The sequence below is a fragment of the Thalassophryne amazonica genome, chromosome 15, assembly GCF_902500255.1.
Source record: "Thalassophryne amazonica chromosome 15, fThaAma1.1, whole genome shotgun sequence".
Taxonomy (NCBI): Eukaryota; Metazoa; Chordata; class Actinopteri; order Batrachoidiformes; family Batrachoididae; genus Thalassophryne; species Thalassophryne amazonica.
Window position 1 is genome coordinate 10,720,435 of NC_047117.1, and position 16,958 is coordinate 10,737,392.

Here is a 16,958-nt window from a genome sequence, read left to right on the forward strand (position 1 = left end):
ATTTGTGAACATTTGTATAATGTTCATTGAATGTTTGCATGCAAACATTACCTGTACTCATTCTTTGTTCATATGATGTTCATCCAATGTTCATGCCATGTTTGCAAACGTTCAATGAACATTCAAAGAATGTTCAGTTTCCAGGCAGCTCCCAATTCGGATTAGGGAGACAGTCACCCTCTCTACTTTTAAAATTAAGCTTAAAACTTTCCTTTTGAAAAAGCTTATAGTTAGAGCTGGATCAGGTGACCCTGAGCCATCCCTTAGTTATGCTGCTATAGACTTAGACTGCTGGGGGGTTCCCATGATGCACCCAGTGTTTCTTTTTATTCACCTCTTTTTGCTCTGTATGCACTACTCTGCTTTTAATCATTGGTGATTGATCTCTGCTCTCTTCCACTGTATGTCTTTTTCCTGACTCTCTCCCCTCAGCCCCAACCAGTCCCAGCAGAAGACTGCCCCTCCCTGAGCTTTTAACAGGAAGAACCTTTCTTCCTGTTAAAAGGGAGTTTTCCTTCCCACTGTCGCCAAGTGCTTGCTCATAGGGGGTCGTTTTGACCGTTGGGGTTTTTCTTGTAATTATTGTATGGCTTTTACCTTACAATATAAAGCGCCTTGGGCGACTATTTGTTGTGATTTGGCGCTATATAAATAAAATTGATTTCATTTGATACCAGTGTTAGTATAATCAGTGGTACAATGCTCACATACTCTAATCATTCATTTTCTGTGCCTGCTTATTCCAGTTAAGATCACAGGGGGCTGCAGCCTATTCTAGCAGTCACAGGGCATGAGTCAGGGTACACCCTGGATAGGACGCCAGTGTACTGCAAGGGCACATATAGACAACAAACACATTTCTCACCCGCACGCACACCTATGGACAATTCAAAGTTTTCAGATCACTTAACATGCCTTTGGATGTGGGACAAAGCCGGAGCACCCGGAGAAACCCATGCAAACACAGGGAGAATAGCAAACTCCACACAGTAGGCGACAGGTGCAAATATGATGGAGAGAAAAAGACATACTGTGTGTTCAAGACAACGATTGGAAAGTAAGTCAGACCAGGAGCATTGGAGGTGGGTTCCAGCTGATGTATCATGGTGTGGATAAGAGAACAAAAGAGTATATAAAGAGTGTGATGGCAGTTAAGCGACTGTCTGATAGGGTGACCTAGAGTGCGAAGTTGGAAATTGAAGAGGTGATGATGAATGTCATCAGTGCATATGCCCCGCAGGTAGGTTGTGAGATAAAGAAGAAAGAAGATTTCTGGAGTGAGTTAGATTAGGTGGTAGAGAGTGCACCCAAGCAGGAAAGAGTGACGACTAGAGTGGAAGTGCAGATGGTGGTGGAATACTTATTTTAATAAGGAGGAGCAGCACAGGGTGACATAGTTGAGTGGTCTAACGTGCACACAGGTGGAGTGTAACCTGGATAGCAGCTGCAACCTGAAACAAATGTAGACTAAGGTGGTGACGGGAGAGCAAAGGCAGACAACATCAGGTGGTGGTTTGTTGAGTAGCTTTAGCAGTGAAAAAGAGGTGGAGTGAGTGGAGAAACGAGACAGGAGTGATTTGGAACAGAAGGGGATCTGCAAGAGAGAAAGGGAGTTTATAAGACAGCAGTAAGACCAGCTGTGTCGTACCGCTCAGACTGTGGCTCAATCAAAATGACAGGAAGCAGAGCTGAAGATGTTGCAGTTTTCTTCTCACCAGGACACTAAAGACTTGGACCTTTGTTCTCCTGTAAAGATATTGGAATCGCCAAACACCTCTGTCCAGCGACCTCATGATCCCGTAAGCGCTTTCAATCTCAAAGCTTGAGCAGATACAGGTCACCTGGGGGCTCCTATTGAGGGGGGGGGGTACTCTTGTGGGCTGCCTGTTCCTGCTGCTGCTGCTCCTGTCTCTCTCTCCCTGCACAGGTGGCGCGCCTCAAGCTGATCAACACACCTGCCTCTCATCTCATCAGTCTCTGCATATAAACCCCGGCTCTTCACTTCATCTTCGCCAGAAACTCAGCATATCTTCCAAGGTAAATTAGCCTCTCGTCTGTGTATACATAATTATACTCGGAGCTCCCATGCTCATGTTTGTTTTCACTAACTTTTTGTCTGAGTTCCCAAACTCAGCATTTTGTGGTTATCATGTTTCTCTAGCTCTGCTCATATCTACAGCTGCAGCTTGTTCAACACTCTGGACTCAGCTAAGATAAACTGTCACTTGTTTTGTCTAAGAACAAACTTCGATCCAATTCTGGAATTCTCTGGTACTGACTCGAGTCATGTGTTCAGTATTGACTCACCTTGTGTTTCTCCTCCAGACACCACGTTGACAGCTTGTAGGCAGCCACCTGACTCCAGATTGCATCATCTGAGTTAGACACCACCTGGACTGTGGTTCCCTGGTTCCACCACCGAGCGGGCCCTGTCTCCACCTTGCAAGGCTGCCTCATCCTCCACACACATTCACCCCATAGTAAATAAACTAGTGTTCTGTATCCACTCCGTTCTCTTTTTCTTCCAGCATTTGGGTTCCTCGTTCCACTCCAGCCCGAACCATAACACCACTCCTCCATACAGATCTTCTCCAAATCTTTCAGGTTTGGAGTTTCAGCTCCCTCCAAAGATTTTCTATTGAGTTCAGGTCTGGAGACTGGCCAGGCCACTCCAGGACCTTGAAATGCTTCTTACGGAGTCCCTCCTTAGTTGTCCTGGCTGTGTGTTTGGGGTCATTGTCATGTTGGAAGACCCAGCCATGACCCATCTTCAATGCTCTTACTGAGGGAAGGAGGTTGTTTGCCAAAATCTCGCAATACATGACCCCAGCCATCCTCCCTTCAATACGGTGCAGTCGTCCTGTCCTCTTTGCAGAAGAGCACCCCCAGAGTATGATGTTTCCACCCCCATGCTTCACAGTTGGGATGGTTATCTTGGGGTTGTTCTCATCCTCTGGCTCGTGCAGGGGGACCTTGCTGCCCTGCAGGATTTTAAACCATGACAGCATCATGTGTTATTAATGTAATCTTTGTGACTGTGGTCCCAGCTCTCTTCAGGTCATTGACGAGGTCCTCCTGTGTAGTTCTGAGCTTTCTCAGAATCATCCTTATCCCACAAAGTGAGATCTTGCATGGAATCCCAGACCGACTTTAAGAAAGTGACTATGTGAATTTGACTTGCTGAAATGAATCTGCTCCAGCTTGGCAATGACAAGCATTCCGTTAAGCCACCTGTTAAAACGGGGGGGGGGGGGGGGGGGGTCTTGAAGATTTCCAGTTTAGCAATTTAAGTTTTTTTTTGCAGCAACCATACCAGTGCTAAGAACCTGCTTTTGATGGCCCGGGAGGGGCCCTGTTTCGTCTGAGCAGCCAAATAGTGCTAGAGTACAGTCAGAATTATGTAGTGCTGGACATTGCCAGAAAAGATGAATAGTGAATCCTCCTCCCTGCCACACATAGTGCATAAGGGGGAGCATGATTCATAGATCTTACTAAGTTTGACTTTTGAAAAGTGCAGCCTGTGAATGACTTTGAATAGAATCAATCTGTACTTGGAACTGATAGAGCATTTATGTATGCCTGACAGGCTCTTCTCCCAAAGTTCCTCACTCACTGGGAATCCTGGCTCTCTGGTCCAGGCTGCTCTGAGATGGCCTGTATTTGTAGGTGTGGTAAAAACATTCATGAAATGGGAGATTAAGCATTTAGTGTCTGGATGTATTAAAAGTAAATCATAGAGAATGTGACCCTTTGGTTTAACCATAAATTCTGGATGGGATTCCCGAACAATGTTCCTGACCTGAAGGTAACGGTAAAAATGTGTCTGAGGAAGGTTGAATTTCATCTGAAGCACAAGAAATGAGGCAAATTTATTTCCAATGTAAAGATCTCCAACACAACAAGTCCTCGCCTCTTCCAATCTGAAAACACGGGGTCCATCAGACCAGGTTTGAATGCATGATTATGTGAAATCAGAGTATAAACAGAAAATATTGGGAGTTTGAAGATCTTTTTGACTTGGTTCAGGATCTTGAGGGAATTTCTCAGAACAAAATTTAATTGAGCAAGGAAGGGTGAGCATGAGAAAACAAAAGCCCTGGGAGAGATGTGTTAGAGGCTGAGGTTGCTTCAATTCAAAAGGGGATAAATATCTGACCAACCATCGTCGGGGAGGCTTTGCCTCCAAAACATAAGAGCCCTTAAATTTGCAGCCCAGTAGTAATGCCTGAAGCTGGGGAGGCCAAGACCACCACTGGCCGCATTTTTCTGTAAATGCAATTTAGAAATGTGTGGCGGTTTCTTTGTCCAAACGAATGAAAGAATTACTGAGTCGAGTAGTTTAAAAAAAGAAGATGGTAGGCCAACAGGAAGACTTTGAAAAAGATATAAGAACCTAGGAAGCGCCACCATTTTTATCGCATTGATGCGACCAATCATAGAGAGGGGCAGCAGATCCCACTTGCTGACTAAGCTTTTTAGGTTTTCTACCATGTCAAGAAAGTTCAGTTTGACTAAAAGGTTGGGGTTTTTAGGAATGTTTAGACCAAGATACTTTATGTGAGTGGTAGCTTGTTTAAATGGCAGAGAGCTTAAGAAGACGGGGCACTGATTGTCTGTGAGCGGTAAAAATTCACTTAGTCCAGTTGATTGTATAGCCTGAAAGTTTATTGAAAGAGTTGATACAATCTAAAAGGTTAGGAACTGAAACTACAGGATCTGAGATGCAGGTCAGTAAATCATCAGCATACAAATTTATGAGACATTCAACGTTGCCGAAGGTGATGCCCTGAATACCAGGGCGGCTCCTTATCAGAATTGCAAGGGGTTCAAGCGTGATATCAAAAAGAAGGGAGGAAAGGGGGTCACCTTGCCTGAAGGGAGGAAAGGGGGTCACCTTGCCTTACACCCCACTGCAGGTTAAAAGGTTGTGACTTATCCAGGTTGGTGAGAATTGAGGAAATCGGTTTAGAATAAATTATTTTAACCCAGTCAATAAATTTAGTGCCAAAGCCAAACTGTGTCAGTTGCAAACATAAACGACCATTCAGTTTGATCGAACGCTTTTTGAGCATCAAGGGATATAATTGCAGCTTGTGTCATCTTATCGTAGTGTGCGTACATGGTGTTTATCAGCAGACGAACATTACTAAATAAAAATCTTCCAGGAATAAAACCCGTCTGGTTAGGATGTATAATTTTGGAGATATGCCTGCCCGCTTTCATAGCCAGGACTTTTGATATTATTTTTTTTTATCAAAATTTAGAAGAGAAATTGGTCTATAGCTAGTTGGTTCAGTCTGAGCCTTCCCCTTTTTTAATAGCAGACAAATATTGGCTTCATATAACGAGCTAGGAAGTCTCTTGTTTTCAAATGAATCCTTGACCATTCTTAACATGAAGGGGGCTATTTTCTCTATAAATGTCCTATAGAATTCGCTGCAAAACCCATCTGGTCCAGGTGCTTTTCCAGTGGGAGAGGCCTTAATTGCACCCAGGACATCAGACAGCGTGATAGGACTGTCAGTGTCATCCCTCGAAGCGTCATCCAATTGGAGAATATTTAGATTAGCAAAAAAGTTTGTAAGACCTGCCTCAGTTTTTACCCTGCTTGAATATAGTTCTTTATAAAAGTCCTTGAAGCAGTTATTTATCTCCTCCGGTTGGGTCACTAAGTTGCCAGATTTATCTCTGATCTTGTGAATTGCTTGTTTGGCTTGTTCACATCTTAGTTGACTTGCTAGCAGTTTCTCAGGTTTCTCACCCAATTAAAAATTTTTTTGTTTGAGTTTCATTAATAGGTGGCTTACACGTTTATTCAGCATATTTAGGGCCCGAGTAGGCAATGTCCTACGAGGACCCTATTGTAATTGCGCTGTTTATTATTATTATTATTATTATTATTATTATTAGGGCCCGAGTAGGCAACATCCTACAAGGACCCTATTGTAATTGTGCTGTTTATTATTATTTCTTATTATTATTATTATTATTATTCTCACTTTTGCTCAAAAACTCACCAAACTTTCCAAAGTTGTCCGGCCGGATCCGAAATTCGATATTTTGGGGGCATCGCACATCGTCGCAAAAAAATCGCGAATACATCATCAATACACAGGTCGAGCATGACAACCTCTTACAATTCATAGGGGCGTCGCCCATGGGCGGGGCAAAATGCCTCAATAGCGCCCCCTTGAAACTTTCAAAAACCCCTCCACATAGGGGTTTTTTTTGGAGTAAGGAGATGAAAATTGGTACACTTGTGTGACTTTCATAGACATACAAAAAAGTCTCTTGCACCATGAGTCTACTCCAAACAGGAAGTCAGCCATTTTGAATTTTCTTCTCATTTTGGCGTGATTTCCACATGTTGTATTTGAACGAACTCCTCCCAGGGATTTTGTCCAATGCACTTCAATTTTCTTTGACAGCATCCAAAGATGATACTGAACAAAAGTTATCGAAACCTTTTCTCTATGTTGAAGGGTGTGGCCGCTATGGTGCCGCCATTTTGACCCTTCACCATATGAACATTATACTTAAACAGGTACTGAAGTCACATATTTAACCCCATCAACTTCCTTCCACTTCTAAAACATGCAGAACAACTTGGTGAACGTAGGTGATGATCGCCGTGAAGGTACGAGTAACGGCATACGTGTGGCGGCGTGCTGAATATTGCCCATTCGCCATGAAATTACGTTCTTCCTTTTGACGGCTTTAATTTTGTCATATCATCATGAAAATTGAAACACAGGTCAAGCACGACAACCTGTTACAATTCATAGGGGCATTGCCCGTGGGCGGGGCAAAATGCCTCAATAGCGCCCCCTTGAAACATTCAAAAACCCCTCCCCATAGGGGTTTTTTTGGAGTAGGGAGATGAAAATTGGTACACGTGTGACTTGCATAGACGTACAAAAAAGTCTCTTGCACCATGGGTCTACTCCAAACAGGAAGTCAGCCATTTTGAATTTTGTTCTCATTTTGGCGTGATTTCCACATGGTCAGTTGAATGATGGAGTTGCCAAATGTCTATTAAGTTTCTAGCCTTAATTATGTTGTTATGTTGTGCTCTTCAAAATGAGCCAGGGACATCCCTCTGTGATTGAGGGCACTATACGCACATCTAGCGACACACTGTTTAGCTTGTTAGAAAAGAGAAAAATAGAAATGTCTATCTCGGCTTTCAATGCTTACCAGTCCAGTAAGTATCAGTGAAATTGTGGAGAGCTGGACATGTCCAAACTTGTCCTCTGACACGCCGAAACGGAGGTGTTCCTTTGTCTCGCTTCCACAGCAAATCGGTTTTTACGCGCAAAGCCTCTGCGCGGCTTTCCATGACAAAATCTCTTGTTAAAAGTGAAATCTGCTGGAAAATGGCTGATGTCCAAATTGTGGACATCAGCACACGACGGTCTCATATCCACAGAGCCATCCGTTTAGAAATGGTCCGGTGGCTTGTGCCGCGTTGTTGCAGCACGGAGCGCGGCGCGCCGAGCGTCCTTAAAGGGGTCCTTAAAGCTGTAGTAACAGACCTTATTCTCTGTGAAGCCCGTAAAATTTTCACCGAAAGCCAGATAAATTTTTCGAATGGTTTCCAGGTGCCAGTGTTGGGAAAGTGTAGTGACACGGACCCACAACAGGGGGCGTAAATGAACGGACAATGAAAGAGTCGAATATGAACACTTTACTGTTGTGAAATGAGCACAACCACAATACAGAGGACTACAGAATTTTGCAAACAGTCAATCCACAAAGATGACGTGTGGGCAGGCTCGAGGATAGAAGACGTCTGTCCTGAGAAGAACCGGAACCACACGATTTCCTCCGCCACCGAACCTGGAGAATACTGGAGCCACCAAGTCCTGACTCCCCAGGTGGCCACCGTCTCCGTGTGTCGGATCTGGTACTGCTGGCGAGGAGCAGAAACAATAAGATGTGGGTGTGTGTACACCCAGTAACAACAATGATGGAAATTCCACCTCCACCTCAAAACACACACTCGTGCAGCTCCTGTTTAACCACTTATCTGGTTGGGGTGTGAGGCGAAGCCGTCGCTAATCACACCAAACGCCAATCCAGCAGATAAGGAAACACCACAGGAAAACGGCTGCAAAAAGAGCTCAGATTATTTGTCAGAGTTGACTACAGCTGAGAAGTTACCTTAACAGGTTGAAGATATCTCGGCAACGAGGTGGAGATGACGTCCGGGTTTTATGGAGTAGTATGATGAAGTGAAGATGAGTGACAGCTGTCATGAGATTATGAGTGACAGCTGTCACCCCCGGCTGTGTCCGTGGTGGCAGCGCCCTCTCGTGCCTGAAGCCCGCACTTCAGGCAGGGCGCCCTCTGGTGGTGGGCCAGCAGTACCTCCTCTTCTGGCGGCCCACACCACAGCCAGTCTCTAACAGCTTCTGAAAAAAATCTGATGGAAAAAAAGTCCTTTTCATTCCGCCATTTCCAGACAATGAAAATCCAATGAGGGGGCAGGACCACTCCTTCCCAAGGCGTGCTCACAGGCGAATGACATCACCGACAGACGTGGAAAAACTCACGCATGTGCACGAGGGTTCAAGCATGTCTGACGTAAAAACATATGAATGAAATCCATATAGTTTTTGAAAAAAATAAAAAGGACCGTTACTTTATTGACAGACCTCATAAGTGACAGTCATCCAAATTTAGGAAAGTAAGTTGCCTGAATGGCGAAAAGGTGGCAGATTACATGGTTTCACCGCCCAGAAAGAGAAAAAAAAAAGAAACACAAGCACACGCAGCTTTTAACCTTTACGATGTTGCTTTAGGCACAGAGTTCAGGAAAATCATAGCCTCCCCTGGCGAGGAGAAAACTTTAAAGTGCCCATTGCATTTCAGCCGGAGTTTGGCCAGGAAAAGGAGGCTGTGTTCCAGCATCAGCTCCTGGAGCATGGTCAGGACCTCATTAAACTCCCGCCGCTGCCGCAGCACCTCAGAAGTGTAATCATGAAAGATCAGCACCTTCTTGCCTTTATATTCCAGCTTCTTCATCCTCCAAATGCGTAGAATCTGTTCTCGAACTCGAAAGAAGAGGACTTGGGCGATGACTGCATGGGGCTTGGCTCTGTCTGGTGGTCTTTGTCGGGAGGTCCGATGTGCCCGATCAATGGATGGAAAGTGATCCTCACCGAGAAATTTAGGAATCAGAACTTTGACAAATTCCATCAGGTTTCCCCCTTCTTCTTGTTCAGGAATGCCGATTATCTTATGTTATCTTATGTTATTATTATCTTATGTTGTTGCGACATGCGCGACCCTCCAGGTCGTCTATTTTGAGGCTGAGTGTGTGATTTTCGTCTTTGAGGGTCCTTAAAGTTTCTTCCAAGTTGCTAACGCGGCTGTCCAGCTCCGTCATGTGTTCTTCCATAGTTTCCACCTTCTTGAGCATCTCAGCTTGAGAGCATTTCACAGCATCGAGTGTCTTCTCCAGCTTGTCGAATCTCTCATTAATATGTTTTAGACGATTCTCAGATACCTTCCCCCAAATAGGAGGCAGGTCATTCATGTCATCGCTTGTATCGTTGCCGGTAGCAAAGCTGCTAGCGCTGCCGATGCTAACATTAGCAGAGACAGTTCGATGTGACTCGGCGTGGTCAGGTTTCTTAGGCATGTCGTCTCTTAGAAAAAGCTCAGGTGAGACTCCAGAGAATTCGGGAGGTCAAGGAAGCATAAAAAAAATTACTTTAGACTGCCAAAATAATAATTTTCAAGAGCACCACAGAGGAGCCTCCAAAAAACTAGTATACTCCATGCACTGCTCAGTGGCGCCCCCACTCACGCACACTTTTAATATATACCTCAGTCTTAATCTTGATCCAGGACCATCTCAAACCCTGGCACTCTGATTCCTCATTCGGTTTCTCAAGTGCTGCAATCACAGCCTCCATTGACTCTGCAAAGATCACAGCATAGTTCGCAAAGTCAAGGTCAGTAAACCTTTTCTTGCCAACAAAAGCACCCAGGTCACTGGTTTCCACCACCCTACCCAACACCCAGTCCATGCAAACATTGAACAGCATTGGACCCAGAGTACATCTCTGATGAACACCAATTTTTACTGTAAAAAACTCAAAGGCTCTGCCTGCACTCCCTACAGTACTCACAGGCTGGCTAAGATGTTCACGGATCGAATTCTCAGGATGTCCCAGAGAGCAGTCCAATCAACTGAATTGCAAAGATCAACACAAGCTGCAAAGAAGCACCACCCACATTCGTGTTTGTGTCCTATGAGGACTTGCAGGGCTAGATTGCAATAAATGCTTGATTCGTGGGTGTGAAGTCGGACTGTTCCAGTGTCGCCGACTGAACAGTCCCCCCTAAAAGTCGGTCCACCCTGCCTTCACTGCACGTGCATCATCAGCTGTGGTTCACAGATTATCACCTCATTTCTGCTTAAAACTGACTTTAGAATAATTTAAGAGGTTTTATTTTGTCATCTGATGGTTATTAATCACATTAATCCATTTGATCGCTTTGGGTGAAGAGAGTCAGACTCAGATGGTCCTAAATGACGCATGCGCAGTGGAGGCAGGATGGCCCAATTTTTAGGTGCGGACCATTCGGTCTGCAACACCGGCTGCTGAGCAACAAGTAGCTCAAAGTGAATACTGTACTATATTCCCCACTCGTACCATAAATGTTGGGTGTGTGTGTGTGTGTGTGTGGTTTTTTTTATCTTTGATGTCTTTTTAATAGAATGCAGTGGGCCCCAAACCTGGGCTCTAAAGTTTCACCCTAGGCTCTGTACTTATAGTTATCCTAACCAGAGCTGGCATTGTAGCCAAGGACTCTCTTCAAGATGGCGATCGTTCCCTTAATTGCAGACAACTGCACCTCATGTGCGCTTGGGTGACCGGGGATTGCCTCAAGGTATTTCTTCAGGTTCTTCTTCATCAGGCCTGTTGCTCCCACCACAACTGTGCTCGCGCACGCGTGTTCAAGCTTTTTGACTGTTCAGGTCCAAATTGACAAGTGTTGTGTGTTGGGGGGTTTGGCTGGATGTTTTTGTGTTGTTTTCTTTTCTTTGCTCTCCAGGTGGTATGCAAACTGGTTTTTGTCTGTGGAGACGGTGCTGGCAGAAGAATCCTTCACCCTCATCAACATTATTGGCTGCACTTGTGGAGGATGTCCACGTGCAGGCCTAATGACTCGCAGCACCTGTGGATGATGCTCACATGCAGACTTAAGGACTTTCAGCTGAAGCAGATAATTAGATGGCGTTCTGCATTTAAGCCATGAGTGGTTCAAGCAGAATTGCCGGGAACTCGACCTTGTGATGTTCGTTTGTGAGACGCTGAAGACCGCGCCAGGGTTTGACACATCGTGCCTGTGAAGGAGGACGGGTGAGGGACACATGCTGTCAGCACACATCAGAGGTGATTGATTGTCTGAATGAGTGTTAATAGTAATTTGGTATTTTGTTACGCAGTATATTTGAACATTGATGAGAATTGTGCAGCTCGCTTCTCACGGCCGTGGCGTGCGGACTGATGATCCTCCACCTGTTGTGAGAAGCTGCTCATTTACATAAAGCTTAAATTCAGACCTGAATGTGTTGCTGATAGCGTGTGCCTTTGAAGGATATTAGTTGTAGCTGTTGACTTACCTCACCTCTTCTATCCTTCACAGAGTCAGTTTGTCGGATCCACCTGGGGGGTGTTTGGCGGTGAATGTGAGTCCAGAAGCGCCGGGCTTCAATCCCTTTGGGCGCTGGAGAGCGCGCCGTCCTTCACTCCGCCAGACAAACCCTATTTTATGTTGTACACCGAGTATTGCACAAGAGGGGAAAATAAAATTGTTTTGTTTTTGGAACCGCTTTCTGGTTATTTAGCGCTGGGTTCAGTCAGACGCAGGTCCGCTCCTCAACCCGTGTCGGCACATAACAGTAGTTCCCGGCCATTCTAAAATGGACCCAGCGGCAGAAGCGGTTTCGTTTGCCGAAAGAGTCCAAGAACACTTGGAGAAGATATGGGAGCAATTACAGCATCTCGCAAACCAAATTAAACAAACAGATGCCCGCGTTACGGAGCTTGCAGCGCAAGCCGTTCCGCTTCCTGCTGCTCCAGCTGCGGCACCATCGATACCGGTGCAGATAACTCGGTCACCCAGAGATTCGGCTTCCGAACCAATTATTTGTCATCCGGAGTCTTATGCGGGAAACGTTGAAGCTTGTGCTCCGTTTTTGATGCAATGTTCTCTGGTTTTTGCTCAGAGACCGGCTTCCTTCTCTTCTGATGGTAGCCGTGTCTCATATGTGACAAATTTGCTCCGAGGTGATGCCTTAGCTTGGGTCACTGCGTTGTGGAGTAGTAATTCTCCATTGTTAGGATCCTTTAAGGTTTTCTCCCGGGAGTTCCGATTGGTTTTTGACCATCCGGTGAAAACAAATACCGTTGCCCAACGGTTGCTGAATCTCAGGCAGGGGAGGCGGAGTGCGGCGGATTATTCCGTGGATTTCCGAATTTTTTCTGCTCAGTCCGGTTGGAATGCCGCAGCTTTAAGAGGAGTGTTTGTGGATGGTTTGAACGATTCATTAAAAGACGAGCTAGCAGTCCGTGACGAACCAAATGATTTAGATGAGCTAGTATCTTTGGTTATTCGTCTAGATGATCGGATAAAGGAGCGTGGATGCGAGAGAGGGCAGACATCAGAGCGGGTCTTTTCGTCTCGGGGCTTTCCCCGACACAGATCTGGGCTGCCTCTTCTTCGCCCCACTGAGACTCCTCCGACGGGACCTCTGGCTCCTCTTGCAGATGAGCCCATGCAGCTCGGACAAGCTGAAGCCGCCATATTGCCCCGGTCACATAAGCGTCAAGAAAGATAGTGATGATGTATCTCCAGGTGTTCTGGGACAGGCACAATAATGGACACACAAAAAAAAACCATAATTAGTTATGTGGGCTGTTTTTGTTTTTTTGTGAGGGGTTATAAATTGTTTGGGTGTTTAGAGGCGGTTCTGGTGGAGTGAACGACTGGCGGGTCGGAGCTCGGCTGGACTCAGCCAATCATCGGTTTTTATCATTTGAACTTAGGTATTTTCTGTTTGGGATTGGGTCGTTTTGTTTTGTTGTTTTTTATTTCCCTGCTTCCCTAACCCCAACCTCATTTGCCCTAAGACCGTTCGTCTTGTGGGTTGTGGGGTGGTGCAGGTTGGTCACGCTGAGTGTTTCTCAGAAGACCTCTGCACCTAGGGGGGGGGTTGTCAGGGGCGTATTTTTGGGTTTGGTTAGGGCCCGGTTCCTCTCCAGCCCCGGTGGGCCTTTGACCGTTCGTCATTGGTGTTACCGGGGTGTGGTGCAGCGGGAACATACCTCAGTCGGAGGGGTGGGCCGATCTGTTGCCGTTCGCCATTTCGGTAGTTCTGCCCCTCCCGATAGGCTGGTGGTATGGTCGGGTAGGGGCACCGGACGTATTTCCGGTTTTCCGCTGCGCTTCGGGGTTGGGACCGGGTTAGTTTTTCCTGTTTCTTTCCCCAGCTTAGTAATTTTGTGCCGTTCGCCAAAATGGAGCTAACGACTGGCTCTGGGAGTGATCTGGGGTCTTTCGGGGTGCTGGGGGAGGTAACAGGGTTTTCCAGTTGTTTTATTTGCCCCCGGGGTGTTTTAATGAAGTCCGCCGGGGGTTGGATTTTTGTGTTTTTATGCTTCCTTCCAGGTTCCACCTCCAGGGTTGATGGGACGGTCCTCTGGGGGGGGGGGGGGGGAATTGATTGTGGGGCCGACTCACCAAGTGTGGCCGGGTCTGGGGTTCCTGGGTTGTGGGGAGGGGGCCTCCTGGGGTTGATGGTACGGTCCTCTGGGGGGCGCTGCTCCTCCATGTACACCTGGGGACCTCTGTGGGATTCCGGTTTTGGTTGTCTCTACTAGAACTGGCGGTAAAGGTCTTCTGGGGGGGGTTGGGCTCTGCATATCGTTCTGGGGGGGGGGGGTTGGTTGTTTTTCTTTGTGCATTTGTGTTTGTATTGTGTTGTTGGGGCTGTGTTGGGTTTTTGCATTTGGGAGTTTTTCTTTTCTTCCCGGGGTTGGATGGGACGGTCCCCTGGGGAGGTTTTGGGTGGGTTTTGTGTTTTTCTTGTATGTTGGGTTGTATATGGGGCTTTTTTGGGGTTTTGTTGATGCCAGCCGGCCTTCCAGCCACGGTGCCCTGTCCTGCTGTCTGCTGTGGACCTTGGGAGTGTTACGCCGTCTGCTTGCTGTCATGGACCCCGGAGGGAGGTGCTGTTCTCGGGCCTGGTCTGTTCGGTCGCCGGGAGGCTTCCCATTGATGGGGGGTACTGTTGTGTGTTGGGGGGTTTGGCTGGATGTTTTTGGTGTTGTTTTCTTTTCTTTGCTCTCCAGGTGGTATGCAAACTGTTTTTTGTCTGTGGAGACGGTGCTGGCAGAAGAATCCTTCACCCTCATCAACATTATTGGCTGCACTTGTGGAGGATGTCCACGTGCAGGCCTAATGACTCGCAGCACCTGTGGATGATGCTCACGTGCAGACTTAAGGACTTTCAGCTGAAGCAGATAATTAGATGGCGTTCTGCATTTAAGCCATGAGTGGTTCAAGCAGAATTGCCAGGAACTCGACCTTGTGACGTTCGTTTGTGAGACGCTGAGGACCGCGCCTGGGTTTGACACATCGTGCCTGTGAAGGAGGACGGGTGAGGGACACATGCTGTCAGCACACATCAGAGGTGATTGATTGTCTGAATGAGTGTTAATAGTAATTTGGTATTTTGTTACGCAGTATATTTGAACATTGATGAGAATTGTGCAGTTCGCTTCTCACGGCCGTGGCGTGCGGACTGATGATCCTCCACCTGTTGTGAGAAGCTGCTCATTTACATAAAGCTTAAATTCAGACCTGAATGTGTTGCTGATAGCGTGTGCCTTTGAAGGATATTAGTTGTAGCTGTTGACTTACCTCACCTCTTCTATCCTTCACAGAGTCAGTTTGTCGTATCCACCTGGGGGGTGTTTGGCGGTGAATGTGAGTCCAGAAGCGCCGGGCTTCAATCCCTTTGGGCGCTGGAGAGCGCGCCGTCCTTCACTCCGCCACACAAGAGGGGAAAATAAAATTGTTTTGTTTTTGGAACCGCTTTCTGGTTATTTAGCGCTGGGTTCAGTCAGACGCAGGTCCGTTCCTCAACCCGCGTCGGCACATAACAACAAGGTGACATACGCAAAACAAAACGTAAAAAAGAAATGGACGTGTTTTTTCCATTCTTTCAATATGTTTATTGACTTTGAGTCAACGTCACAAACAGCATTATCTGTGAAAATGTTGCAGTGGCTCTGATGTACAAACATCTGTTGTCATTTTTAGTAAAAAGAAAAAAATCAACATTTTACAAAAGTAATGAAAAGTACATTTATTTATACATTTAATAATATTTTTTATATTGTGTCTATTATATATTTCACACAAGGCACTTAGACACCATTGGAATACTGATATAGACGACTGTGCAAACAAGAAAACAAGCTTAATCGACATGATACTGGCCACATGTGGCCATAGTCAAACATTTACCCCTTTGTACTTCTTTTTTTTTTTTTTTTTTTTTATTTAGTGCTAGAGAAAACGTACAATAAGTCCTGCACGTTTTTGTCCACATTGTTCCTACCAGAAGTTGGTCCTCGGTTGGTCGTGTCTGGTTTTTGTAAAAAATTAAAATATAGCAGATCTATTTCAGATCTTTGTCTTGGAATGATTAATAGGATGAGGCTAATTAAGATAAACTGCATGCAAACTTCATCATTGCAAAACTGCATTCAGTTACACCAATGGCCATTTTAGTGGCACTGCAACTTGGAGAAGATCACATGGTCAAACTGTGCATGAATATATCCTAGTTTCACATGTCATAATGGTTATAGTACCCACGATGTTGGGGTTTGGTTCTGTTCAGGTGTTTTTGTGTTCTTTTCTTGTGATTACTGTCCCCTGTCATGTTTGAGTTCCTGCATGTGGAAGTTGTCCTCATCATGTTTCTTTGGTGTGCGTGTGGTACAGTCATCTGTCTGTATGTTACGTTCGTCACACTTGTTTGTGGATGAATGTGGGAGTGAGTGTACGAGCATGTCCTCCTGTGTCGTGTGTGTGTGTGTGTGTGTGTGTGTGTGTGTGTGTGTGTGTGTGTGTGTGTGTGTGTGTGTGTGTGTGTGTGTGTGTGTGTGTGTGTGTGTGTGTGTGTGTGTGTGTGTGGTGAGCATGCCTGTCCCTCCCGTGTGTGTGTGTGTGGATGGGCCATGCACAGTTGCCATGGTTCTGCCTGACAGCTGTGCGTGGTGTTTATAAGTCAGCTGTGTGAGAGCTTTCATTCATCCCTCTGTTCTCCATGTCTAAGTGTTCCTGTCCCCTTGAGTCCCAGAGTGTGATCACCCATGTGATCTTGTCTTCATTTTGCCTCCCCGTGTTTTCTCCGTATCTGTTTCAGTTTTCCCGTAATTATTGCACTTGTGTCCATTATTAGTTTCTGGCTTGTGATGTTTTCTGTTATATTTTAGTTCCATGTTAGTTCCTGTAACAGTCGCACTTTATTTGTTGGTTTAATGTTTCATGATCCGGTTTTATTTTCCACTTGGGCTGTCCATTAATTTTTGTCATATCTGTGTACGCTTTGATTTTCCCCACGTCCCTGCTCTTCTGTTTGCCCTGGTCACACCTGCTGGTAAATATACTCAACAAAAATATAAACGCAACACTTTTGGTTTTGCTCCCATTTTGTATGAGATGAACTCAAAGATCTAAAACTTTTTCCACATACACAATATCACCATTTCACTCAAATATTTTTCACAAACCAGTCTAAATCTGTGATAGTGAGCACTTCTCCTTTGCTGAGATAATCCATCCCACCTCACAGGTGTGCCATATCAAGATGCTGATTAGACACCATGATTAGTGCACAGGTGTGCCTTAGACTGCCCACAATA